The 27,731-nt window shown below is 38.5% G+C and overlaps 1 protein-coding gene across 12 annotated transcripts in view; it reads right to left on the bottom strand.

Annotated features, from left to right (window-relative positions):
• STK33 (serine/threonine kinase 33) overlaps positions 1-27,731 on the bottom strand; it is a 218,642-nt gene that overhangs the window by 132,587 nt on the left and 58,324 nt on the right. Inside the window, exon 2 of one of the 12 annotated variants that reach the window (XM_025358054.1) lies at positions 15,303-15,451. The exons of the other annotated variants lie outside the window; for them this stretch is intronic. The gene's annotated coding sequence lies outside the window, so the exon portion shown is untranslated. The remainder of the gene's footprint in view (positions 1-15,302; positions 15,452-27,731) is intronic. 12 annotated transcript variants of the gene reach the window in all.

The following is a 27,731-nucleotide window of genomic DNA, read 5'->3' as shown; positions in this document are numbered from 1 at the left end:
CTAGGGATTCTGTAAGATCCCAATCAAAACCCCAATAGGTGTGTATACGTATATGTGTTGAACAAGCTAATTACAAAATGTATACGGTAATGCAAATTGTCAAGGATAGCCAAAGACAATCTTAAAGAATAAAAAGTGGGAGGACTTTCTCGATCAGCCATCAGTGCTTACTTAGCTGTGTTAGCACATATAGTATTGGTTTAAGAAGAGCCAAACAGATGAAAGATATAGAACAGTGACACAGAAACAGACTCACAGATATAGTCACTTGATTTAAAACAAGGATGACATTGCAAAGCAGTGAAAAAATTATGGCCTTTTGAATAAATGGTGGTGAGAAAAACACATATTCATATGAAAGGAAACCCAAATTTTATTCTACACCATACATTAATACTAATTTCAGGTGGATTTTAAATCTAAACCTGAAAGGCAAAACAATAAAGCTTCTAAAAGAAAACACTATAAGATGCTTTATGACCCTGGGGTACAAAAAGATTTCTTAAATAAAATGCAAAGATGATAAAGCCTTAAGAATTTCTGTTCATCAAAGATACCATTAAGAGAGTGAAAGGAAAAGCCAAAATGGAAATGACATTTGTGACACACATGATAAAGAGCTTATATTTAAAATATATAAAAACTTCCTACAAATTAATTTCAAAAAATAGGCAACATAATAGAAAACTGGGAGAAATAAAAAACTGCAAGGGGCACTTCACAAAAGAGGATACCCAAATCCCAATAAACATAATAAAAAGTGCTAATCTCATTAGCAATCAGGGAAAAGCATGTTAAAATCACCATAGAATACCACTACATACCCACTCACATGACTAAAGTTATAAAGGCTAGCAAAAGCAAATGTTGGCAAAGAAGCAGAAAAAAGAGAACTCGCATGCACTACTAGTTAAGAAAGTTATTTAGGCCAGGCGTGGTGGCTCACGCCAGTAATCCCAGCACTCTCGGAGGCCGAGGCAGGAAGGTCACAAAGCAAGAGATTGAGACCATCCTGGCCAATGTGGTGAAACCCCATCTCTACTAAAAATACAAAAATTAGCTGGTCATGGCGTCAAGCCTGTAGTACCAGCTACCTGGGAGGCTGAAGCAGAAGAATCACATGAACCTGGGAGGCGGAGGTTGCAGTGAGCTGAGATCGCACCACTGCACTCCAACCTGGGCGACAGAGGGAGGCTCGATCTCAAAAAAAAAAAAGAAAGAAAGAAAGAAAGTTATTTGGTACAACTGCTTTGGAAGACTATTTAGCATTATCTATTAAAGATATGCATATCTTATAACTCAAAAATTTCTCTCTTATGCTCTCAACAAAAAAGTATGCAGATGTGCTCCAAAATACATGTACTTGAATATTCAGAGCAGTATAATTCATAGCAATAAAAACCTGCAGACAACCCAAATGTCCATCAACAGCTGAATTAATAAGATGGTACAGGCCGGGCGCGGTGGCTCAAGCCTGTAATCCTAGCACTTTGGGAGGCCGAGACGGGCGGATCACGAGGTCAGAAGATCGAGACCATCCTGGCTAACACGGTGAAACCCCGTCTCTACTAAAAAATACAAAAAACTAGCCGGGCAAGGTGGCGGGCGCCTGTAGTCCCAGCTACTCGGGAGGCTGAGGCAGGAGAATGGCGTAAACCCGGGAGGCGGAGCTTGCAGTGAGCTGAGATCGGGCCACTGCACTCCAGCCCGGGCGACAGAGCCAGACTCCGTCTCAAAAAAAAAAAAAAAAAAAAAAAAAAAAAAAAAAAAAAAAAAAAAAAAGATGGTACATTCATTTAATGGTTTATTATTCTGCATGTTTGAAAATAACTAGTTATCAAAAATATCAAATACCTAGGTATAAATCTAATGCAAGATGTGTAAGATATCTACACTAAAAACATACATACACAAAAAGAAAATAACTACTTATATGTGACATCATTGATGAATCTTACAAATGATACTGAGCCAAAAAAAAAAAAAAAAAAAAAAAACCTCAGACAAAAATACATATACTGTAGGATTGTTTATATGTTTAAAAAAAAAAGGTAAAACTAGAGACGCATACTTAAGTGGAAAAAAGAAAACGTGATTATTGTAAAAGTAAAGATAGAGATTTCCTCTTTTTTTGGGGGGGTGGGGATTGAGTCTCACTGTTATTGCCCGGGCTGACATGCAATGGCACAATATCGGCTCACTGCAGCCTCTGCCTCCCAGGTTCATGCAATTCTCCTGCCTCAGCCTGGGATTACAGGTGTCCGCCACGACACCCGGCTGATTTTTTTTTCTTTGTATTTTTAGTAGGAACGGACGGGGTTTCTCCATGTTGGCCAAGCTGGTCTAGAAGTCCTGACCTCAAATGATCTGCCCGCCTTTACCTCCCAAAGTGCTGGGCTTACAGGCATGAGCCACTGTGCCCAGCCAACTTTTAAAGTATAGAGGGAAAGAGCCGGGCACGGTGGCTCACGCCTGTAATCCCAGCACTTTGGGAGGCCGAGGTGGGCGGATCACGAGGTCAGGAGATGGAGACCATCCTGGCTAACATGGTGAAACCCCGACTCTACTAAAAATACAAAAAATTAGCCGGGCGTGGCCGCGGACGCCTGTGGTCCCAGCTACTCAGGAGGCTGAGGCAGGAGAATGGCGTGAACCCGGGAGGCAGAGCTTGCAGTGATCCAAGATCACACCACTGCACTCCAGCCTGTGTGACAGAGCAAGACTCCGTCTCAAAACAATAAATAAATAAACAAATAAATAAACAAACAAATAAATAAATAAAAGATAGAGGGAAAGAAAGCTATACAAACTGGCTGGACCCTGAGGCAGGGCTTCTGGAATGTTGACAAAGTTCTATTATTGATCTGAGTGATGGTTACGTGCGTGTTCACTTTGTGATAAATCACCAACCTGTACATTTTTGCTTTGTACATTTTTCTGTTTGCTGCTATGTTTCACAAGAAGTGAGGTTTTTGTTTTGATTTTGTTTTGTTTTGTTTAACGGTATCCCAAGGTATTTCCCCAGAAAGAAAAGAGGATTGGGGTGGAAGGCATAGTTCACAAGTAAGCTGCAAGTAAGCTGTTGCAAGAACTTGGAATTAAACAAAATACTGTGCTTTTCTGAGGGTTTATTTATACAAAACAATACATAGTAAACAGATGGTGGCTCTTAGACCAGAGAAAGATAACCAGAAAAGTTATTATGTCTAGGAAGTTTCCATAGACATGAGGCATAGAGAAGAAACAGTAAAATCACAGAAGCAACCACAATAGCAATGACTATTCAAGTATTTTCCAGAAGAAAGAGCCCACTTACCAAGAGACTTCCACTACTACATTTCCTCTGATAAGGTAATCCCTATGGTGCTATCGTAGAAATAGATGCAAAAGGCTACTATAGGTAACCTAATTAAATATTCAAATTATATAAATTATCCCCATTCTTATTTCATATTCCACACACAACCTTCTGGTTGTAATGTGTTTTTTCATGACGTTTACCTACAGGGAGAGAATCTACTAGTCAAGTCCATTTAAGTATAATGTGCATTGGATAGTGTTATACGTGGGTTTCTCACGAGCTTTCGTAGTATTGAGAAAGAAAAGTGGCTCAGAGCAGTCTAAGGAATGCGAGGTATGCAAAATGTATCAAGCCCAGAGAGTCATGAGCATGAGACTTCCCTCGGGTTCCCTGTACCCATGCCTGGAAGTAATTGTTTAAAGGCATTTTGTTTTTTCTATCCTTTCCTATAGTTTCCAGACTAGCTGATAAAATATCTAAAAAGCTACCCTAAGTTGTACAATTATCCTTCACCCATTATCCTCATATTCCTGGAATTTGTGATACAAAAAACAATGTATAGCCAAACAACAACTTATGTTATTTTAATGAACCAATGTAAATGATTGCTAAACAATTTAGGAACTGCCCTCTAACTTAGTGTTTTTCCACTGGTAACTGCTGCTAATCCGAGCATATATTCAGGGCAACTTGAATCTATAGCTCCTGGGCTTTAGTTTTCAACCATGGCCTAAATAAACTCTCCATTTGTATTAACTTTGCCTCAGCTTCATCCCTTAGGTCAATGTTATCTATCAGTAATCTTGAACCCAAATATTCTGGGATAAAGACAAGATAATATTTATATGCCTTTAAGACTAAAGACCAAAACCTGGAACATTAGTCAATTCACAACAGTTATGAAAAAGACCTCTTGGCCTTCTGTGGCCGTATCCCTTTGTATCAAGTGCACATGCTTTTCAACTCAAAGCTTTTACGGTGAGTTCTGTGGTATGGCTGGAGTATAGAGTGCCAGTAGGTGAGTCCAAAAAGGCACATGGAAGACAAACTGAGGGGGCGGAGCAAGATGGCCGAATAGGAACAGCTCCAGTCTCCAACTCCCAGTGCGAGCGACACAGAAGACCGGTGATTTCTGCATTTTCAACTGAGGTACTGGGTTCATCTCACTAGGGAGTGCCGGACAATCGGTGCTGGTCAGCTGCTGCAGCCCGACCAGCAAGAGCTGAAGCAGGGCGAGGCATCGCCTCACCTGGGAAGCGCAAGGGGGAAGGGAATCCCTTTTCCTAGCCAGGGGAACTGAGACACACAACACCTGGAAAATCGGGTAACTCCCACCCCAATACTGCACTTTAAGCAAACGGGCACACCAGGAGTTTATATCCCACACCTGGCCGGGAGGGTCCCACGCTCACGGAGCCTCCCTCATTGCTAGCACAGCAGTCTGTGATCTACCAGCAAGGCAGCAGTGAGGCTGGGCGGGGGGGCGCCCGCCATTGCTGAGGCTTAAGTAGGTAAACAAAGCCTCTGGGAAGCTCGAACTGGGTGGAGCTCACAGCAGCTCAAGGAAACCTGCCTGTCTCTGTAGACTCCACCTCTGGGGACAGGGCACAGTAAACAATAACAAACGCAGCAGAAACCTCTGCAGACCCAAACGACTCTGTCTGACAGCTTTGAAGAGAGCAGTGGATCTCCCAACACGGAGGTTGAGATCTGAGAAGGGACAGACTGCCTGCTCAAGTGGGTCCCTGACCCCTGAGTAGCCTAACTGGGAGATATCCCCCACTAGGGGCAGTCTGACACCCCACACCTCACAGGGTGGAGTACACCCCTGAGAGGAAGCTTCCAAAGCAAGAATCAGACAGGTACACTCGCTGTTCAGCAATATTCTATCTTCTGCAGCCTCTGCTACTGATACCCAGGCAAACAGGGTCTGGAGTGGACCTCAAGCAATCTCCAACAGAACTACAGCTGAGGGTCCTGACTGTTAGAAGGAAAACTATCAAACAGGAAGGACACCTACACCAAAACCCCATCAGTACGTCACCATCATCAAAGACCAGAGGCAGATAAAATCACAAAGATGGGGAAAAAGCAGGGCAGAAAAGCTGGAAATTCAAAAAATAAGAGCACATCTCCCCCGGCAAAGGAGCGCAGCTCATCGCCAGCAACGGATCAAAGCTGGACGGAGAATGACTTTGACGAGATGACAGAAGAAGGCTTCAGTCCATCAAACTTCTCAGAGCTAAAGGAGGAATTACGTACCCAGTGCAAAGAAACTAAAAATCTTGAAATAAAAGTGGAAGAATTGATGGCTAGAGTAATTAATGCAGAGAAGATCATAAACAAAATGAAAGAGATGAAAACCATGACACGAGAAATACGTGACAAATGCACAAGCTTCAGTAACCAACTCGATCAACTGGAAGAAAGAGTATCAGCGATTGAGGATCAAATGAATGAACTGAAGCGAGAAGAGAAACCAAAAGAAAAAAGAAGAAAAAGAAATGAACAAAGCCTGAAAGAAGTATGGGATTATGTAAAAAGACCAAATCTACATCTGATTGGGGTGCCTGAAAGTGAGGGGGAAAATGGAACCAAGTTGGAAAACACTCTTCAGGATATCATCCAGGAGAACTTCCCCAACCTAGCAGGGCAGGCCAACATTCAAATCCAGGAAATACAGAGAATGCCACAAAGATACTCCTCGAGAAGAGCAACTCCAAGACACATAATTGCCAGATTCACCAAAGTTGAAATCAAGGAAAAAATCTTAAGGGCAGCCAGAGAGAAAGGTCGGGTTACCCACAAAGGGAAGCACATCAGACTCACAGCAGATCTCTCGGCAGAAACTCTACAAGCCAGAAGAAAGTGGGGGCCAATATTCAACATTCTTAAAGAAAAGAATTTTCAACCCAGAATTTCATATCCAGCCAAACTAAGTTTCATAAGTGAAGGAGAAATAAAATCCTTTACAGATAAGCAAATGCTGAGAGATTTTGTCACCACTAGGCCTGCCTTACAAGAGACCCTGAAGGAAGCACTAAACATGGAAAGGAACAACCGATACCAGCCATTGCAAAAACATGCCAAAATGTAAAGACCATCAAGGCTAGGAAGAAACTGCATCAACTAATGAGCAAAATAACCAGTTAATATCATAATGGCAGGATCAAGTTCACACATAACAATATTAACCTTAAATGTAAATGGACTAAATGCTCCAATTAAAAGACACAGACTGGCAAACTGGATAAAGAGTCAAGACTCATCAGTCTGCTGTATTCAGGAGACCCATCTCACATGCAGAGACATACATAGGCTCAAAATAAAGGGATGGAGGAAGATTTACCAAGCAAATGGAGAACAAAAAAAAGCAGAGGTTGCAATACTAGTCTCTGATAAAACAGACTTTAAACCATCAAAGATCAAAAGAGACAAAGAAGGCCATTACATAATGGTAAAGGGATCAATTCAACAGGAAGACATAACTATCCTAAATATATATGCACCCAATACAGGAGCACCCAGATTCATCAAGCAAGTCCTTAGAGACTTACAAAGAGACTTAGACTCCCAGACAATAATAATGGGAGACTTCAACACTCCACTGTCAACATTAGACAGATCAACAAGACAGAAAGTTAACAAGGATATCCAGGAATTGAACTCAGCTCTGCAGCAAGCAGACCTAATAGACATCTATAGAACTCTCCACCTCAAATCAACAGAATATACATTCTTCTCAGCACCACATCGCACTTACTCCAAAATTGACCACATAATTGGAAGTAAAGCACTCCTCAGCAAATGTAGAAGAACAGAAATTATAACAAACTGTCTCTCAGACCACAGTGCAATCAAACTAGAACTCAGGACTAAGAAACTCAATCAAAACCGGTCAACTACATGGAAACTGAACAGCCTGCTCCTGAATGACTACTGGGTACATAACGAAATGAAGGCAGAAATAAAGATGTTCTTTGAAACCAATGAGAACAAAGATACAACATACCAGAATCTCTGGGACACATTTAAAGCAGTGTGTAGAGGGAAATTTATAGCACTAAATGCCCACAAGAGAAAGCAGGAAAGATCTAAAATTGACACTCTAACATCACAATTAAAAGAACTAGAGAAGCAAGAGCAAACACATTCCAAAGCTAGCAGAAGGCAAGAAATAACTACGATCAGAGCAGAACTGAAGGAGATAGAGACACAAAAAACCCTCCAAAAAATCAATGAATCCAGGAGCTGGTTTTCTGAAAAGATCAACAAAATTGACAGACCACTAGCAAGACTAATAAAGAAGAAAAGAGAGAAGAATCAAATTGACGTAATAAAAAATGATAAAGGGGATATCACCACCAACCCCACAGAAATACAAACTACCATCAGAGAATACTATAAACACCTCTATGCAAATAAACTGGAAAATCTAGAAGAAATGGATAATTTCCTGGACACTTACACTCTTCCAAGACTAAACCAGTAAGAAGTTGAATCCCTGAATAGACCAATAGCAGGCTCTGAAATTGAGGCAATAATTAATAGCCTACCAACCAAAAAAAGTCCAGGACCAGATGGATTCACAGCTGAATTCTACCAGAGGTACAAGGAGGAGCTGGTACCATTCCTTCTGAAACTATTCCAATCAATAGAAAAAGAGGGAATCCTCCCTAACTCATTTTATGAGGCCAACATCATCCGGATACCAAAGCCTGGCAGAGACACAACAAAAAAGAGAATTTTAGACCAATATCCCTGATGAACATCGATGCAAAAATCCTCAATAAAATACTGGCAAACCGGATTCAGCAACACATCAAAAAGCTTATCCACCATGATCAAGTGGGCTTCATCCCTGGGATGCAAGGCTGGTTCAACATTCGCAAATCAATAAACGTAATCCAGCATATAAACAGAACCAAAGACAAGAACCACATGATTATCTCAATAGATGCAGAAAAGGCTTTTGACAAAATTCAACAGCCCTTCATGCTAAAAACGCTCAATAAATTCGGTATTGATGGAACGTACCTCAAAATAATAAGAGCTATTTATGACAAACCCACAGCCAATATCATACTGAATGGGCAAAAACTGGAAAAATTCCCTTTGAAAACTGGCACAAGACAGGGATGCCCTCTCTCACCACTCCTATTCAACATAGTGTTGGAAGTTCTGGCTAGGGCAATCAGGCAAGAGAAAGAAATAAAGGGTATTCAGTTAGGAAAAGAAGAAGTCAAATTATCCCTCTTTGCAGATGACATGATTGTATATTTAGAAAACCCCATTGTCTCAGCCCAAAATCTCCTTAAGCTGATAAGCAACTTCAGCAAAGTCTCAGGATACAAAATTAATGTGCAAAAATCACAAGCATTCTTATACACTAGTAACAGACAAACAGAGAGCCAAATCATGAATGAACTTCCATTCACAATTGCTTCAAAGAGAATCAAATACCTAGGAATCCAACTTACAAGGGATGTAAAGGACCTCTTCAAGGAGAACTACAAACCACTGCTCAATGAAATAAAAGAGGACACAAACAAATGGAAGAACATACCATGCTCATGGATAGGAAGAATCAATATTGTGAAAATGGCTATACTGCCCAAGGTAATTTATAGATTCAATGCCATCCCCATCAAGCTACCAATGAGTTTCTTCACAGAATTGGAAAAAACTGATTTAAAGTTCATATGGAATCAAAATAGAGCCCGCATCTCCAAGACAATCCTAAGTCAAAAGAACAAAGCTGGAGGCATCACACTACCTGACTTCAAACTATACTACAAGGCTACAGTAACCAAAACAGCATGGTACTGGTACCAAAACAGAGATATAGGCCAATGGAACAGAACAGAGTCCTCAGAAATAATACCACACATCTACAGCCATCTGATCTTTGACAAACCTGAGAGAAACAAGAAATGCGGAAAAGATTCCCTATTTAATAAATGGTGCTGGGAAAATTGGCTAGCCATAAGTAGAAAGCTGAAACTGGATCCTTTCCTTACTCCTTATACGAAAATTAATTCAAGATGGATTAGAGACTAAATGTTAGACCTAATACCATAAAAATCCTAGAGGAAAACCTAGGTAGTACCATTCAGGACATAGGCATGGGCAAAGACTTCATGTCTAAAACACCAAAAGCAATGGCAGCAAGAGCCAAAATTGACAAATGGGATCTCATTAAACTAAAGAGCTTCTGCACAGCAAAAGAAACTCCCATCAGAGTGAACAGGCAACCTACAGAATGGGAGAAAATTTTTGCAATCTACTCATCTGACAAAGGGCTAATATCCAGAACCTACAAAGAACTCAAACAAAATTACAAGAAAAAAACAAACAACCCCATCAAAAGGTGGGCAAAGGATATGAACAGACATTTCTGAAAAGAAGACATTCATACAGCCAACAGACACATGAAAAAATGCTCATCATCACTGGCCATCAGAGAAATGAAAATCAAAACCACAATGAGATACCATCTCACACCAGTTAGAATGGCGATCATTCAAAAGTCAGGAAACAACAGGTGCTGGAGAGGATGTGGAGAAATAGGAACACTTTTACACTGTTGGTGGGATTGTAAACTAGTTCAACCATTGTGGAAAACAGTATGGCGATTCCTCAAGGATCTAGAACTAGATGTACCATACGACCCAGCCATCCCATTACTGGGGATATACCCAAAGGATTATAAATCATGCTGCTATAAAGACACATGCACACGTATGTTTATTGCGGCACTATTCACAATAGCAAAGACTTGGAATCAACCCAAATGTCCATCAGTGACAGACTGGATTAAGAAATGTGGCACATATACACCTTGGAATACTATGCAGCCATAAAAAAGGATGAGTTTGTGTCCTTTGTAGGGACATGGATGCAGCTGGAAACCATCATTCTTAGCAAACTATCACAAGAACAGAAAACCAAATGCCGCATGTTCTCACTCATAGGTGGGAACTGAACAATGAGATCACTTGACACGAGAAATACGTGACAAATGCACAAGCTTCAGTAACCGACTCGATCAACTGGAAGAAAGAGTATCAGCGATTGAGGATCAAATGAATGAACTGAAGCGAGAAGAGACACCAAAAGAAAAAAGAAGAAAAAGAAATGAACAAAGCCTGAAAGAAGTATGGGATTATGTAAAAAGACCAAATCTACGTCTGATTGGGGTGCCTGAAAGTGAGGGGGAAAGGGAAGGGGAACATCACACACCGGGGCCTATCATGGGGAGGGGGGAGGGGGGAGGGATTGCATTGGGAGTTATACCTGATGTAAATGACCAGTTGATGGGTGCTGACGAGTTGATGGTTGCAGCACAGCAACATGGCACAAGTATACATATGTACCAAACCTGCACGTTATGCACATGTACCCTAGAACTCAAAGTAGAATAATAAAAAAAAACAAGAAAAAAATAAAATAAAATAAAATAAAAGACAAACTGAAATGTCTGCATACGAGCCTATTTTAGTTTACTTAAGGAAATAATATGTGCCAGGTAGTGTACTGAGCACTTGCTATAAATCATAATATCATTTAATCTTTACAGTATCACTGTGTGAGTATTATTAGTGCTATCATTATCCCCGTTTTTTATAATAGTATCATTATCCATTTTTCAGATGAGGAAACTAAGTCAGTATGGCTATATGGCTTGCCCAAGGTCACACAGGTAGTAAACAACGAAACTAGGGTTTGAATCCCAACAGTCTGATTCCCTCTTGTTCTTAACCATTAAACTGTTTTCTCTCCTACAGTGTAAAACTATTTAGTATAAGAGGCCATTTATTCAATAATATTTACAGTGTAGAGAGAAAGATTCTAGGAACATGGCAGCCTGAAAACATAATTGCTGATGCTTCTCCTAACTCCAAATGAACTAAGTCTTTTAGTTCCTGGGCCAGTAGGCAGGTAGGGCCTAGAGAGTGTGAGTAGAACCTCTGCTTTTATGGGGTCACAGAGAAAGCTAGTGTAAGACTTTTTCTCTGCTAACTCAAAGGATATATTGAGGTCTAGTGGCAAAGAGCCATAGGACAAGAATCAGATTCAAGGTTCCTAGGAAAAGCCTGGTCTTGAGAGATTTATGGGCCCCTGTGGTAGACATAATAATGCCTCCCTCCCCACAAGTTATCCAAAAAGCTCATCCTCTGAACTTGGGAATATGTTTCCTTACATGACAAAAAGCTGTTGTTGATGTGATTATCTGGTGGGCCCTAAGTAATCACAAGGATTCCTATAAGAAGGGGAAAAAAAGGGCAAAGGTAATAGTAGGAGATGTTATAATAGGAGTGTCAGAGTGATGCAGTGTGAGCAAGACTCATTAAAGATGAAAAAAGGGACCATAAGCCATGAAATGCAGGTGGCTTCTAGAAGCTGAGAAAGGCAAGGCAATGGATTTTCTTCTAAAGCCCCAAGAAGGAACACAGCCATGCTGACACCTTCATTTTGGCCCAGTGAAACTGATTTCAGACTTCTGGCCTCCAAAAAAATAAGATAATACATTCATATTGTTTTAAGCCACTAAGTTTGTGGTAATTAGTTACATGAGCAAGAGAAAACTAGTATATTCGCCGAAAAAACAGACAGAGCTGGATGTTTTTAAATGAACATGCTGGTCTTCCTGGCCCAGATAAGCTGGTGCGAGAAGGGGTGGAAAAGGTGTGTGAAGTCCTGCCTGCTCCTTAGGATGGAAGAGAGGCTTTGCATCTATAAAGATGAGAATATGGAGAGCATCACACGGTATCCTGACATAGAATAAGAATGTGTAGTATCGGTGCAAAATAAGGAATAAAAACCTAATAATAGTCTGAGGCAAAAATTACCACACTGGTTTTTTTTTTTTTACACTTAGGTATTAAGGAAGGAGGTATTAAGTATTAAGGTCAGACATGGGGAGACAGCAGACAAAAGAGCATTTAAAGGTCTCTGGTGGGGAATCAGGAAGTAAAAGCACTCTAAAGTAAAAGGAAATTTACTGGTAAAGGAAGGAGAGAGGGTCCTGGTGGGGGAAATAGTTGAAATTTTATTTTCTTGTACCAGTGGAAAAATGTGTATTTATTACACATGTTGGAAAAATAGAGGGAAAAATCTACCATTACCACCACCAAGAATAAAACAAGAAAAACTTAATTATTTGGAAATTTAGAAACACTTTAAAAGTGCTGTGATAAAAAGAATATAAAAACTGAAATTACAAACAGAAGACAAGGAAGAGGAAAATGTTTCATAGCAAACTTAATAGGACGCCGTGAAAGCCAAACTTAAAGGAAACCTTAGAGCTTCAAGCTTCAAAAGCATTTCCTTTTTATTTACTCTTTTTTTTTTTTTTTAAGACAGAGTCTTGCTCTGTTGCCCAGGCTGGAGGGCAGTGGTGCGATCTCGGCTCACTGCAACCTCTGCCTCCCAGGTTCAAGCGATCCTCATGCCTCAGCCTCTCTGAGTTGCTGGGACCACAGGCGCCCACCACCAAGCCCAGCTAATTTTTGTACTTTTAGTAGAGATGAGGTTTTGCCATGTTGGCCAGGCTGGTCTCGAGCTCCTGACCTCAGATGATCCGCCTGCCTCAGCCTCCCAAAGTGTTAGGATCACAGGCATGAGCCACCACACCCGGCCTCAAAAGCATTTTTTATAAGGCAAGAAAGATGAAAAAGAAAATTAGTGCTCACCTTTAGCAACTAGGAAAGGAAAAATTAAATACACAGAAAGTAGGAAGAAAAAATGAACAAAGATAAAGCTTCAATTAATAAAACTTAAATATCTCAAATTATAAAATGAAGAAATCTAAAAACTGATCTTTGAAATGATTAATAAAATAAATACCCCCCAACTTTGTTTGAAGGAAACTTAGAGAAAAATATATAAATGATTAGGAGTATTTAAAAACATCATAAGTACAGGTAAGAAAGACACTAAGGCAATTATAAGACAATAGTACCTGCAATTCTGTGTGCTATATACAAATGCTGCATAACGAACTACCCCAAAACTTAGTGGTTTAAAACAATTATTTTATTATGCTCACAGATGCTTTAGGTCAAGAATTCAGGCAGGGCTCAGCTAGGCTGGGTTTGTCATGTGATTACGTTGAGATGACAGCTGGGTTGGAGCTTTGTGAAAGTTCAAATTAGACTGTTTATCCAAGATGCCAACTGGCTGTCAACAGATGCTGGCGGATGGCAGGAGCTGAGCTGGGAGTTTAGCTTGGCCTATCAATGGGGATCCTTACATATGGGCTCTCCAGCATGGAAGACCCAGACTTCCTACATGGCAGTTGAGTTCCCCAGAGTGAGCCTCCCAGAGAACTGGGAAAAAGATGCATAGCCTTTTCTGAACCAGCCTTGGAAGTCAGCATCACTTCTGCCATCTTCCAGTGGTTGAAGCAGTCATAAGCCTCCTGCCTAGACCCAAGGAAAGTAGGCATAAACTCACATCTTGATAGGAATGTCAAAAATTTTGCAGAAATGTTTAAAACCACCACAGCAACAAATATGAAGCCTAGAGGAAATAATTTTCTAGCAAAATGTGAATTCCTAATCATGACCCAAGAAGCAGAAAACTTGGATAGATCAAATGCCATAGAAGAGATAAGAAAAGTGATTAAAGATCAGCCATTAAAGAAATGCATCAGGTAGTTTCCCAGCTGAGGTCTATGAAACTTTTAAAGACGAGAAGTGTAATATTATTTAAACCAGGGACTTTCCAATTTTAGTGAGCCTCAGAATCACCTCCAGCTAATAAACACACATTCCTGGGTGTCATCCCAGACTGATTTGGTAAGTCTGGAGTACAGAACAGGGATCTACATTTGTAACATGCACACATGTGATGCTACCACCACTTATTCACACAATTCACTTTGAGTAGCACTGACTTAAACCAGGAGTTAGCAGCAAACTATGGCCCAGGGGCCAAATCTGGCCTGTCACTTGGTTTTATAAATAAAGTTTTATTGGAATACAGCCATGTTTATTCATTCACTTCTTGTCTATCTCTGCTTTTGCACTACAATGGCAGGGTTGAGTAGGTATGACAGAGACCATATGGCCCACAAAACCTAAAATACTTGCCATCTGGCCCTTTGCCCAAGAAGTTTACCATGCCCTGCCTAAACCACTACCTTATTCTACCTCATTTATACCTCATTATATTTTCCCTTTTCCAAACTTAAGCAGGCTTTTTGGATATTCTGCTGACATATTCACTCCATTGGTTAAGGTGCAAAACTAATATGACAAATAGTTTTCATGGCACAGGCTATCTGCACTGTGCAACAACAAAATCACTATGTTGAAGAGGATGTGAGACTGCCCAAGCTCAGCAGGAAACAACGTTGCAATTGATTAGAGATGTCTCCTACACATTGAAAGGGTAACTTGCAGCATGCATGCTGTGTATTTGCTAACCCTGACTATAAAACATATAAGGTTTAAGATTATTTTCAAAATCTGTTGGATAACTGCAACAAAATATGAATGTAAGGCAACCATTTTTTAACTGCACCATTAACAATATATCAGATTTTGCTCCAAAGGCTATGGAAGTTATTGTAATAATATGCAAATGTTTCACACTCATAAAAAAGTCAAAAAATAAAACCATTTTGTGATTTTTATCAGAGTATAATACAGACTAATTCTGTCATGTTTGTACACAAGATTTCTGAGACTGATGTCTGCTCTTGAAAGAATACTAATAATGTTTCAAATGCTATAAACCAACATTTTATCAGTTGAAAATGTCCTTATTGTCAAAACATCTTTCAAAGATGCTAACTCTAAACTTTGAGGTAATTTTTGCACATTAACACCCTTTTCCCATAATGTTAGTTCCAAAATAGTGGCCCAGAATATATCAACAGCAGAAATTATATTTCAAGATTTGCATATTTACATTATTACTTAAAAGAAAAAAAAGTCTGTTGTTCTAGGCAAAAGAAACATGGCACAAGAAAATATGTGTACATGTTTGTTACCTTAGGCAGAAGAAAAACTGCAGGTGAAAATTTCCAGTGTGGGTAAGCAACAATTAAATACCAAAACCCAGTAAAGCCAGAAGTGAGCAGCAGAGCTGCCACAGAGAGCACTGAAGGTGGCACCAGAGAACTAACCCCAGAGGAAGGTCCTAGAAGAAAGAGGTGAAGATCAGCCAGGCATGCCCAGACATGGAGTTTTTCTCACCACTGTAGTCCCACATGAACAAAGCCTGGCACACAGAAAAAACACCATTAATATTTAAGAAAGGAAAGATAGAAAGCATGAAAAGTAAAAGGGAGGGAAGGCAGAGGTTCACAACAAAAAGCCAGAGTCTTCCAAAACATTCCTACAGAGTTGTGGCTCCATTCTAATTACCAGATGGTGGTGTACAGAGCAATTAGGAAACATGACTGGCAGTAAATAAAACTTTTCCACCAAAAATGAAGATAACTGAGGAATCAGCCTCCAGTTGCTAAAGGACTGACGTGCCAAGAACTGGAGCAGTTCTGCAAAGGACACAATGGCTCCTAGCATATCAGAAGCAAGTGTTTGTCTCTCCCAGTTCTATGTGCACTGAACCCAAATATAAAGACAACTAAACATCCAGGAAAAATAAAGACCCCCAAGAATTCTAACCTTGATATGTAAAATAAAGTTTTATTTATTACATGGTTTTGTTTGTGGTTTTATTTATTACATGGGTTCTCTGGTAACCCGGTATTAATAATACATAGCAAAAGAAAAGAGGGGCAGAATATCTGTTGTACAGTTGATAATATTTGTCTAGGCATGCTGGGTGAAATTATCAACAAAGCAAGGTAATTCCAAATTTTATCTAGCATGGAAGCATTCAGAACTAGAGAGTCCATGTTTATGCCCCCAAACTGTATATTACATGTATATAACGTGTATAGTAATCAAGTCAAGGTATTTAAGGTGTCCATCACCTAAGTACAATGTATTTTTGTTAACTATTAATTACCTTACTCTGCTATCAAACACTGAATTTATTTCTTCTATCTAAATGTATGTTTGTACCCTTCAATTCAGTTCTCTTCATCCTCCCTCCTCCCCATATTCACCCTTCCCAGTCTCTGTTCACTACCTTTCACTGTATACCTCCATGTGATCAAATTTTTAGCCCCCACATGTAAGTGAGAACATGTGATGTCTGCCTTTTTGTGCCTGACTTATTTCACTTAAGATAATGACTTCCAGTTATATCCATATTGCTGCAAAATGATATGACTTTATTCTTTTTTATGGCTAAAGAGTATTCCATTCCAGTATTCCAGTATGTGTATGTAGATAGCTAGCTAGCTAGCTAGATAGATAGATAGATAGATAGATAGATAGACAGATAGATAGATGCCACATTTTCTTTATCCATTCATCTGTTGAGGGACACTTAGGTTGATTCCACATCATTACTATTGTGAATAATGCTGCAATAAACATGTAAGTGCAAGTATCTCTTTGATATATTGGCTTCTATTCCTTTGGGTAGATACTCAGTTGTGGGATTACTGCATTGATAATAATTCTTTTTCAGTTTCAGTTTTTGAGAAATCTTCATACTGCTTTTGGTGGCTGTACTAGTTTACATTCCCACCAACAGTTTATAAGAGTTTCCTTTTCTCTACATCCTTGCCAACATCTATTATTTTTGTTTTCTTTTCTATAATAGCCATTATTATTGGGGTAAGATGATATCTCATTGTGGTTTTGATTTGCATTTCTTTGATGGTTAGTGATACTGAGCATTTTTTCACATGTGTTGGCCATTTGTAGCTCTTCTTTTGAGAAATGTTTATTCTTGTCCTTTGCCCACCTTTTAGTGGGATTGTCTTTTTTCCTGTTGAGTTGTTTGAGTTCCTTGTATATTCTGGATATTAGTCCCCTGTTGAATGAATAGTTTGGGGATGGGTAACCATCTGGCTGTGTAGAACCCAGTGATACTTTTGAAATTTTTGCATTAATTGGGAGAATTCAAACCTGTAAAGTGCATTAGTAACATTTTAGAAATAAGCCCAATAACTCAGTATGTGGACCATTAATGCTTCTCATACTGAGGCTTAGAAAAAAATCAGAAGACAGTACCAGACACTGTGGTGACACGTTCATACCCAAGCAGTCATGGCAAAATATCCATGTTCTCTTGTCTATTTTGTATAAAGGAAATGTATTAGGGATGACTTTCCATACTATCTCTCCCCTTCTCTGACATCTTTCTAAGGTGCTTAGAGGACTTTATCATCCCAGGGGAATATTTTAACTCTTTTTATTCCTAAACATTTTACTTAGAATTTAACATTTTCCCAGAGAAAGTGTGAAGTCCTTTCCATGGCAGCCTTTGATCTCTTTAAGATCAATAGGACTTTATAGAGATATTCTTTCATTTATGAGTATTATAGATTGCAGTTCTCTAATTATAACAATTTCATTTTTGTGTGTCTTATGCCACTCAAAACAGTATAATGCCCACTGGAACCACAGATTTGTTTTCAATGGATGGTGATTTAATATGTTACAAAGTTGAATCTAGCCGTTTTTATGCCTTAGAACAGTGAGTTCCAAATATTGACCCAGACCTCAGTATGAAAAAATTTACCTTGACACACACACACACACACACACAGAGAGAGAAAGAGAGAGAGAGAGAGAGAGAGAGAGGAACATATATAGCTGCTGGAACAAGTTTGAAGAAATACCGTTATGCTCAATGTTACACTCTTACACTTTCTATTCTATTTAATTTAAAAATGTGTGCCCACTAAAATGACCTATAGTTTGTAAAACATTGCAGTGTGGTTCTTCCTATTTGGGGGGAGTAGAGTGGGTTAGACTTTGGACTGTTTGGGGACTCTGATGAATGTACTGGAATCTGTTCTCAGAAAAATGCATGTATAAACTTTTTTTTTTTTCTGAGATGGAGTCTCGTTCTTGTTGTCCAGGCTGGAGTGTGACGGTATGACCTCAGCTCAGTACAACCTCCGCCTCCTGGGTTCAAGCGATTCTCCTGCCTCAGCCTCCTGAGTAGCTGGGATTACAGGCACCGGCCACCATGCCTGGCTAATTTTTGTACTTTTAGTAGAGATGGGGTTTCACCATGTTGGCCAGGCTGGTCTCGAACTCCTGACCTCAGGTGATCACCCACCTCAGCCTCCCAAAGTGCTAGGATTACAGGCATGAGCACCACACCTGGCAGGGTCTTGCTATGTTGCCTAGGCTGGTCTGAAACCCCTGGCCTCAAGTGATCCTCCCACTTCAGCCCCCCAAAGTACTGGGATTACAAGCGTGAGCCACCAAGTCTGGACCCGCTTTTTAAAATTTTGTTTCAAGTGTGTTCATAATTGCTCACTGGAGCATTTTTTATCATGGCTGCTTTAAAATCTTGTCATATAATTCCAACACTTGCGTCATGTCAATATTGGTGTCTGTTACTTACTTTTCTCAATCAAGTTGAGATTTTCCTGGTTTTTGGTATGATGAGTGATTTTCTGCAGTATACTAAACATTACTATTTAGAATAACGTGAGATTAAAATGGACACGTGCCAAGCGCAGTGGCTCACGCCTGTAACCCCAGCAGTGGGCCGAGATCATGCCACTGCACTCCAGCCTGGAGAACAGAGTGAGACTCTGTCTCAAAAGAAAAAATAATTTAAATAAATAAATAAATAAAATGGATATGTAACTAATGAATCAGAAGCTTCTTGAGTAAAAACAAATTTAGGGGCCGGGCATGGTGGCTCATGCCTGTAATCCTAGCACTTTGGGAGGCTGAGGCAAGAGGATTGCTTGAGCTGAGGCATTCAAGGACAGACTGGGCAACATGGCAAAACCTCGTCTCTACCAAAAACACAAGAAATTAGTTGGGCATGGTGGTGTGCACCTGTAGTCCAAGCTACTCAGGAAGCTGAGCTAGGAGGATGGTTTGAGCCGTGGGAGGCAGAGGTTGCAGTGAGCCAAGAATGTGCTATTGCACTCCAGCCTTAGTGGCAGAGCCAGACAGTATCCAAAAAATAAAGAGTAACTGCCGGGCGTGGTGGCTCAAGCCTGTAATCCCAGCACTTTGGGAGGCCGAGACGGGCGGATCACGAGGTCAGGAGATCGAGACCATACTGGCTAATACAGTGAAACCCCATCTCCACAAAAAATACAAAAAAACTAGCTGGGCGAGGTGGCGGGCACCTGTAGTCCCAGCTACTCGGGAGGCTGAGGCAGGAGAATGGCATGAACCCGGGAGGCGGAGCTTGCAGTGAGCCGAGATGGCGCCACTGCACTCCAGNTATGTATTATCTTAATAGTTAGTAGACATTTAGACTCCTAGAGACAATCATGACTGACTGGTAATATCTACCATGACATTTGTTATGTTCTTCAGGCTCAGAAACATTTATACTTTCATATCATGTGGGGTTATGTTATTTACAAATTAGATATTGACTGGTTTTTCATTTCCTCTTGAAATTTCACATGAATCTTGGTTTGATTCTAAAAGTAGATGTTATTGTGTTATCTCAAATAAGTAAATTTGGAATTCTGTCAAGTTTTTATATACTTTTTAGGCCCCAAAGCATATCTTAAAGCCATTTTATAGTAAGGCTAGCAACTATTATAGTGGCACGTTTGATGGCTAAATATTAAAAAAACATAGAAGACTTGTCATTGTTGTAAAAATGTGAGATCATACATTATGTCTTAATATGGTAATAGAAAACACTTTATCTTTAATTATAGGCCGGGCGCAGTGGCTCAAGCCTGTAATCCCAGCACTTTGGGAGGCCGAGGCGGGTGGATCACGAGGTCAGGAGATCGAGACTATCCTGGCTAACATGGTGAAACCCCGTCTCTACTAAAAATACAAAAAACTAGCCGGGCGTGGTGGCGGGCGCCTGTAGTCTCAGCTACTTGGGAGGCTGAGGCGGGAGAATGGCGTGAACCCGGGAGTCGGAGCTTGCAGTGAGCCGAGATCACGCCACTGCACTCCAGCCTGGGAGCACAGCGAGACTCCGTCTCAAAAAAAAAAAAAAAGAGTAACAATAACAAAAGCTAATATTTAAATAGCATGATGTGTCAGGCACTATAATGAGTATTTTACACATATTAACTCATTTAATACAACAACCCTATGAAGTAGGCACTATAATTATCTAAATTTTACAAATGAGGAAACTGAGGTTAAGTAATTTGCCTGCAGTCACACAACTAGTAAATGGTAGAGCTAGAATATAAATCCAAAGCATCTGCCTCCAAAGTCCATGCTGTTGCAATCACTATGCCATCATGCCCCCAGTAATGCATTACTGTAGCTTGATTTGTGTAAACATGTCATTGTTTTCCTATACAGGGAAATGTTAGGGTGAATCTTGTCATTCTAGTCATCATAGGTATTATAAAAGATTACTTTGTTGCCACCAACTAAAGAAAAAAGCCAGTAGCAGGCATATTTTTAGAAAAACAAAAGGCTCAAGAAGATAGGCAATTTTACGGGAATTTGGCAGAGTGACCTAACCTAACAAGATGTGCTCTTTCCTACACGAGTGTCTAGTGCTCAATGAACGCTTGTTGAATGAATGAACACACATACATATGCATGTCTCTAAAGAATGAAAGATAAACAGGATGTCAGCTACTTTTTAAAAATATCAAAAAGGGAAAGAATATGGAGTTATGATCTCCTAACAGGAGGACTTCCTAAAAGTCAAGGGTCCGGAACTCGCTTGACTCAGATGATAATTACAGGCCAATGAACCACTGCTATCTGGCCAATTAACCTTTCTGACAACAGAAGGATGTCTAAAAACTAAGAGAAATGTTTTCAAATATTACTGATAATATAAATTGAGTTTTGTAAATTTAAGATTTGTCCAGAATCTCTTCTTCCCTTGATATGTAACCTATCCAAGAAATATCAGCTCTAGCCAGAAGGACTTTACTATTATACAACCTGTAAAGTTTACAGAAAAGGTATTCTCAGAGAGAAAAAAAAACAATAATGACTTTCTGAAAAAATAAAATTGTAGATAACTTTGTTAAAAAACAAAAATGTAAAACCAAGTAAAAATTAAGATTCTCACCTAGCCGATTATCACAGAGACTTACACTACTATCAAGCCCATTCCTCTAGGGGCTTAAAGGCAATCTCTGACACTGTGTTGCATCTCAAAATGTTCCCTCAGTGAGGTGATGAATCTCTTTTGCCCTGGTCTGATGAGGCCATGAGTGATCATTTAAGAATCAGTGTATCAGTGAATAAGGTAAGGGAGCAAGCCAGCTGGCCAACATAAGATGAAATACTTGACCTGGAGACACCACCAAAGTCTCAGCAAAAACAGGCCATGTCCTACAAACAGGTAGGAAGCTTTTCACTTTTAGTCTGAAACAATGGAGCACCCCCAAAACATCAATATCAATAAATAATAGTAAACGACCCAATAGTTTTGGACTGCAACAGGATAGCAAAAGATTTGGAGAATCTACCTGAAATTGCTTCTTCATCATAAAGAATGCCCGCCCCTTAGCAACGGATGCAATAATTACTTGACATTAAGATAGCCATATGATTTATTTGGCATTTAACTATCATGAATATACATAAAGGAACTCTGTGAGGTTACATTATGCCCTTAATAGCTAACTCATAACTTAACTGTAGTACACAAATAGGAGCTAATATAAATGCTAAGCTTCTACAGACAAATAAATAATATTTGATGTACCATCCTTCAGTGAGCCACAAACTGAAAGAAAGATTATATGATCAATTCAGGCCTGAAATCCTTAGCGCACTGTTGGTGGGAATGTAGATTGGTACAGCCATGATGGAAACCAGTACGGAGGTTCCTGAAAAAATTAAGCACAGAACTATCATACAACCCAGCAATCCCTCTTCTGGGTGTATACTCAAAGGGGAAGACCTTTGGTTCACCTCATAAATATATATGCACTCTCATGTTGATTACCGCATTATTCACAATAGCCAAGACATGAAAACAACGTAAAGGTCTGTCAGCAAAGGACTGGATAAAGAAACTGTTGGCCAGGTGTGGTAGCTCATGCCTGGAATCCCAGTGGTTTGAGAAGCCAAGGTGGGAGGATCGTTTAAGTCTAGAAGTTTGAGACCAGGCAAACAACATAGTGATACCCAGTCTCTACAAAAAAAAAAAAAAAAAAAAAATTGTAATTATCCAGGTGTGACGGAGTGTACCTGTAGTTCTAGTTTTTCAGGAGGCTGAGGTGGGAGGATCCCCTAAGTCCAGGAGTTTGAATGAGCTCTGATCACACCACTGCACTCTAGCCTGGGTGACGAGCAAGACCCAGTCTTTAAAAAAAAGACAAATAAATTTTTAAAAAGAAATAGTGGTGTGTATACACACAAGCATATACACACAGGAATATTATTCAACCTTAAAAGGCAAGGAGATCCTGCCATTTGCTACAACACAAACCTAGCGGATATTAGGCTAAGTGAAAAAAGCCAGACACAGAAAGAAAAATATCACAGGCTCTCACTTATACATGGAATATTTAAAAAGAAAAGAGCTCAAATACCAGAGCACAAAACAGCAGCTACCATGGATGGGCAGGGGGTGGGAGAGGAAATGAAGAGATGTAGATCAAAGGATACAAAATACCAGATATGTAGGGTGAACAAGTTAGAGATAATATACAACACGATGACTAAAGTTAATCAAATTGTATTGTATTAGATATTTCAGTTAAATAACTAAATTTTAGTTGCTCTTGTCATGAAAAAGTAATTACGTGAGATGAGATATGTGAATCAGCTTCACTATACTACCGATTTATATATATCTCATAACATTATGTTGTAAACCTCAAATATACATAATACATTTTTTTAAATTTAGGTTTGAAACAACATTTTACAATGGAAAATAGATGAAGCAATTAAGGACCTGTAAAGAATTCAGTTCAGATATTATGCCTTTTAAAATATGAATTGAATTAAATTATATCATTACTTGAGAAACGTGTACATTTCAATGAACATATTATTTTAAAACTGACCTAATTTACTAATAAAAGAACAAGAGGCTTTTCATCTCTCCTTTTCCATAGAGGTTTTTTAAAAAATAGTTCTCAGTTTCGTGACTCAGTACTATAATACAGTTTTACAATTTTACATTTCCTGCTTTATCTGTTGAAGCAAGATAACTCAGTAGCTATTGTCCAGGTGGATTTTCATTTCACCCAGACCACGGTTTTATACAAAGTAAATTTTCTAACTTCGGAGCACTTAACAACCACTCCTAATCAGAAACTCTTTAGGAAATGCCAAGAAAAATAGCCAATGAAAGAAATTCTGTTGAAGTACAGTATGAACAACTCCTTACTAAATAGCTTTTCCCTCAACTCCAGTGCATAAAGTATGCTCCATACATATCTTTATATCACTATATATTTTGAAATTTAAAAAATATAAAACTATACAGTCCTAAATTCGTTGCTATTTTACTTTTCATTTGTTCAAATGTTTCACAACTTGTATCTGTGGTACTACAAACCTCTCCAAAAGACTTAAATTATATTAAAATACTACTTTCAATTTAAAGAGCAAAATATCTGAGAAATTAAGGTCACAATGTTAGAGAATCTAATGGAGTATGGATTTCTGCTTGAAGTATTTCAACCAGAAACCTCAGCAATCTTAAATCTGTCTCTCCTGGATATAATAAGTTTTAAAGCTTTGAATGAATTTTCAGACTATGTTTCACATCTCTCATAACTTCAGAAGAAGATGCAGCAGAGAAGCAAAGGGAACAGTCTCTATAATAATGGAATTTTTATGCAGTACCAATAAGTTACAGAGCCTTTAAAACAAAAGATGAATAGGATCATTTTTAAAGGAGGAAAAATAAGCGTTAGAAGGTTTCTTTGTAAGAATTTGCTCACAGGTACAAAGTACTTTTCAAAAGATCAAGAAATAGTAGGTTCTTTGATTCAGGATGTCATAAATGTTACAGAATCACGATTAAATCAACTATTAGTTTTAAAATATAAGGGTTTTATTTCAATATTTCTATGATAAATGTGGCTAGTTCCGTATGTCTTCATGAAACCTAACTCAATTTTGATAGCGCACTGCCCAGGAAATACTGACAGAGAAAAATCACATGGAACATGTACAAATCTGAAATAGGGAAACAACACAAAATACATTTCAAAAATATTGCTTTTAAAATGTTTGTCATCTAAAACAGTGGTTCTCAACGGAAGAGATTTTGCCTCCCAGAGGATGGCTGACAATGTCTGGGGACATTTTTAATTGTCACAACTAGGCGAGTGCTACTGGTATCTAGAAGGTAAGAAACCAAGGATGCTGCAAAACATCTAAAATGCGTACGGCTGCACCACAAGAATCACCCACTCCAAAATGTCAATAGGGCCAACACTGAGAAATACTGACCTTTTTAAAATAATAGCAAGCACATGATCAAATATGCTTGAATGATGTAAAAATACTGCCAAATGAATTAATGAATTTTAATAAATGAAAAGATTTAGTTTTCACTTTTATTTTTTTAAGTGTCACCCAGGCTGGAGTACAGTGATACGACCTTGGCTCACTGCAACTTCTGCCTCCCCAGGCTCAAGTGATCCTCCCACCTTAGTCTCCTGAGTAGCTGGGACTACAGGTACACACCACCACACCCAGCTAATTTTTGTATTTTTTGTAGAAATAGTGTTTCGCCATGTTGCCCAGGCTGGTCTTGAACTCCTGGACTCAAGCAATCCACACGCCTCAGCCTCCCTAAGTGCTCGGACTACAGACATGAGCCACTGCGCCTGGCCTGGTTTTCACTTTTTATAGCTTCTTACTACTCCATCAATGTGATGCCGCCCAATGCAGACTCTGTTTTGTTCTCAAAATATTTATCTAGTCATTCATTAGATTTCCCTAGGGTGGCAAATCTGACTAAAGAGATGAAAAATCACTCGTGCATTAAGGATCTTGCCCTGTGATATAGTTTTCCAAGGAATCTAAAAGAGGGACACATATTCACCATTTAATTGTCACTCAAACATTTCAAATTTCTTCAGTGATTAAGAGTTCAAAAATATATTTTTAACTATGGGAATTAAAACACTATTATTTTATTTGCTCCAGCCTGGGCGAGAGAGCAAGACTCCGTCTCAAAAAAAAAAAAAAAAAAAACACTATTATTTTATTTGGCCACATTTGTTCATAAACCAAGTTATTTCAAATTTACAAGTCAAGATCAAACAAAATTTAAATACTCTTTAGAAAATACTCATTGTGATTCTGTAATTTGCAACAACATGGATGGAACTGGGGATTATGATGTTAAGTGAAATAAACCAGGCACAGAAAGACAAATATCACATGTTCTCATTTATCTGTGGTATCTAAAAATCAAAACAATTGAACTCATGGACATAGAAAGTAGAAGGATGGCTACCAGAGGGTGGGAAGGGTTGTGGGTGGTAGGGGGAAGATGGGAATAGTTAATGGGTACATAAAAAAATGGAAAGAATGAATAAGACCTACTATTTGATAGCACAACAGGGTGACTATAGTCAATAATAACTTAATTGTACATTTTAAAATAACTAAAAGTGTAATTAGATTATCTGTAATACAAAGGATAAATACTTGAGGGGATGGATACCCCATTCTCCATGAGGTATTACACATTGCATGCATGTATCAAAATATCTCATGTACCCCATAAATATATACACTTACTATGTACCCACAAACATTAAAAATATAAAAGAAAACACTCGTGCGAAAAATGCAACTAGAAAAGGTTAAAATGTCCATGTGATTTTTTTAAATAGTAATTCACAATTGCCAGTTCAAAATAATACTAAACGATTTTTTTCTTTTTTTTTTTTTTTATACTTTAAGTTATGGATACTGTGCAGAATGTGCAGGTTTGTTACATAGGTATACATGTGCCATGGTGGTTTGCTGTACCCATCAACCCGTCAACTACATTAGGTATTTCTCCTAATGTTATCCTTCCCACAGACCCCCATCCCCTAAAAGGCCCTGGTGTGTGATGCTCCCCTCCCTGTGTCCATGTGTTCTCATTGTTCAACTCCCACTTACAAGATTCTGGCATTCCCAATTTAATCTAATATGAAAAACTATCCCAAATGGAAATTATATATATTTTTATATATATGCATGTATATAAATACATATAAATATACATATATAATATACATATACATATATAAATACATATATGTACATGGATCCTTAACTTCATGTAGCTACAGATTGATTTTATTAACAAATACTTAGAAGAATGATTGTTTCTCAAAAGAAAATTATGAGTAAATTTTATTTTTTCTTTATAGTTTTTTAAATTTTTTAATTGTTTTACTATCTACATAATAATTTTGTAAGAGAAGTCAACTATATATTCAAAGAAATAGAGCCTCTGATAATTGACATATACTCATTGTTTTCTATAGAACCATATATTATTCCAGGGTTAAAATTTAAGAAGAATAGTTAATCATAAACATATGGAATTCCCAAACTACTTCCCTTTAAAGAACCTACCACTTATGCATGGGGGAAAACAATATAACTAAAAGAGACTTATTTTTAAAATGCTTCTAGCCAAAATAATAATGTCAGATAAATTACAAATACTAAGTCAATTACAAATGTTTATACATTATTCTGCTACTGTACTTTGTTTTAGTTGTCCTTAGAGACAAATGTTTCTATGAGAAATAGATCACTCCCTCTTATATTTAAATATTGCCCTGAGATAATGTTATTCCAATAAGAAATGTTCTAAAAACTGCATCAGCTAAAACCATGACATGGTCCTACTTACAGTCATAGATTGAAGAGCAATCCAAAAGCTTTTCAAATGTTTATTCAGAGAGAAGTGAAGGGCACAACTTCTCAAAGGGAAATGGTTTTAAATAAAAACTTACAAATAGGAAGCTATCTACCAGAAGTGTAAGTCCAAATGAACCAATGAATAAGGAAATTCTTTGTGGGGTTATTCCAACCTCATCTGAAGCCACATGCACTAGGAAAACCCAAAACAATCAAAATAAATACATTACCTAGACATGCTTTCAAATCTATATCTTTCTACTGGGAATCAACAACCAGTGAGGGTGCTGATTGTTCTTTTCATCCTTTTTTACAGCTAAATGAGCATGCAAACCTTTAAAAGAGAGGCAAAAATAGAAATGACAGCACCATTTATGAATCTAAAATAATCTCTGTGAATCAGTGTCACTAAATTGGGCAAAACAAAATACAAATACCCCAATCTAGTAGTATACCTTTGAAGGAAAATACAAATTTAAGATTACTAATGTTACAAAGTATTTATATGCATATCAGTCCCCTGATGTGTTTGTTTAAAGATTACTAAGTACTCTTTCAGGGCAATCTAG

The sequence above is a fragment of the Theropithecus gelada genome, chromosome 14 (assembly GCF_003255815.1).
Source record: "Theropithecus gelada isolate Dixy chromosome 14, Tgel_1.0, whole genome shotgun sequence".
NCBI lineage: Eukaryota > Metazoa > Chordata > Mammalia > Primates > Cercopithecidae > Theropithecus > Theropithecus gelada.
This window is presented reverse-complemented; position numbering and strand designations above follow the sequence as displayed.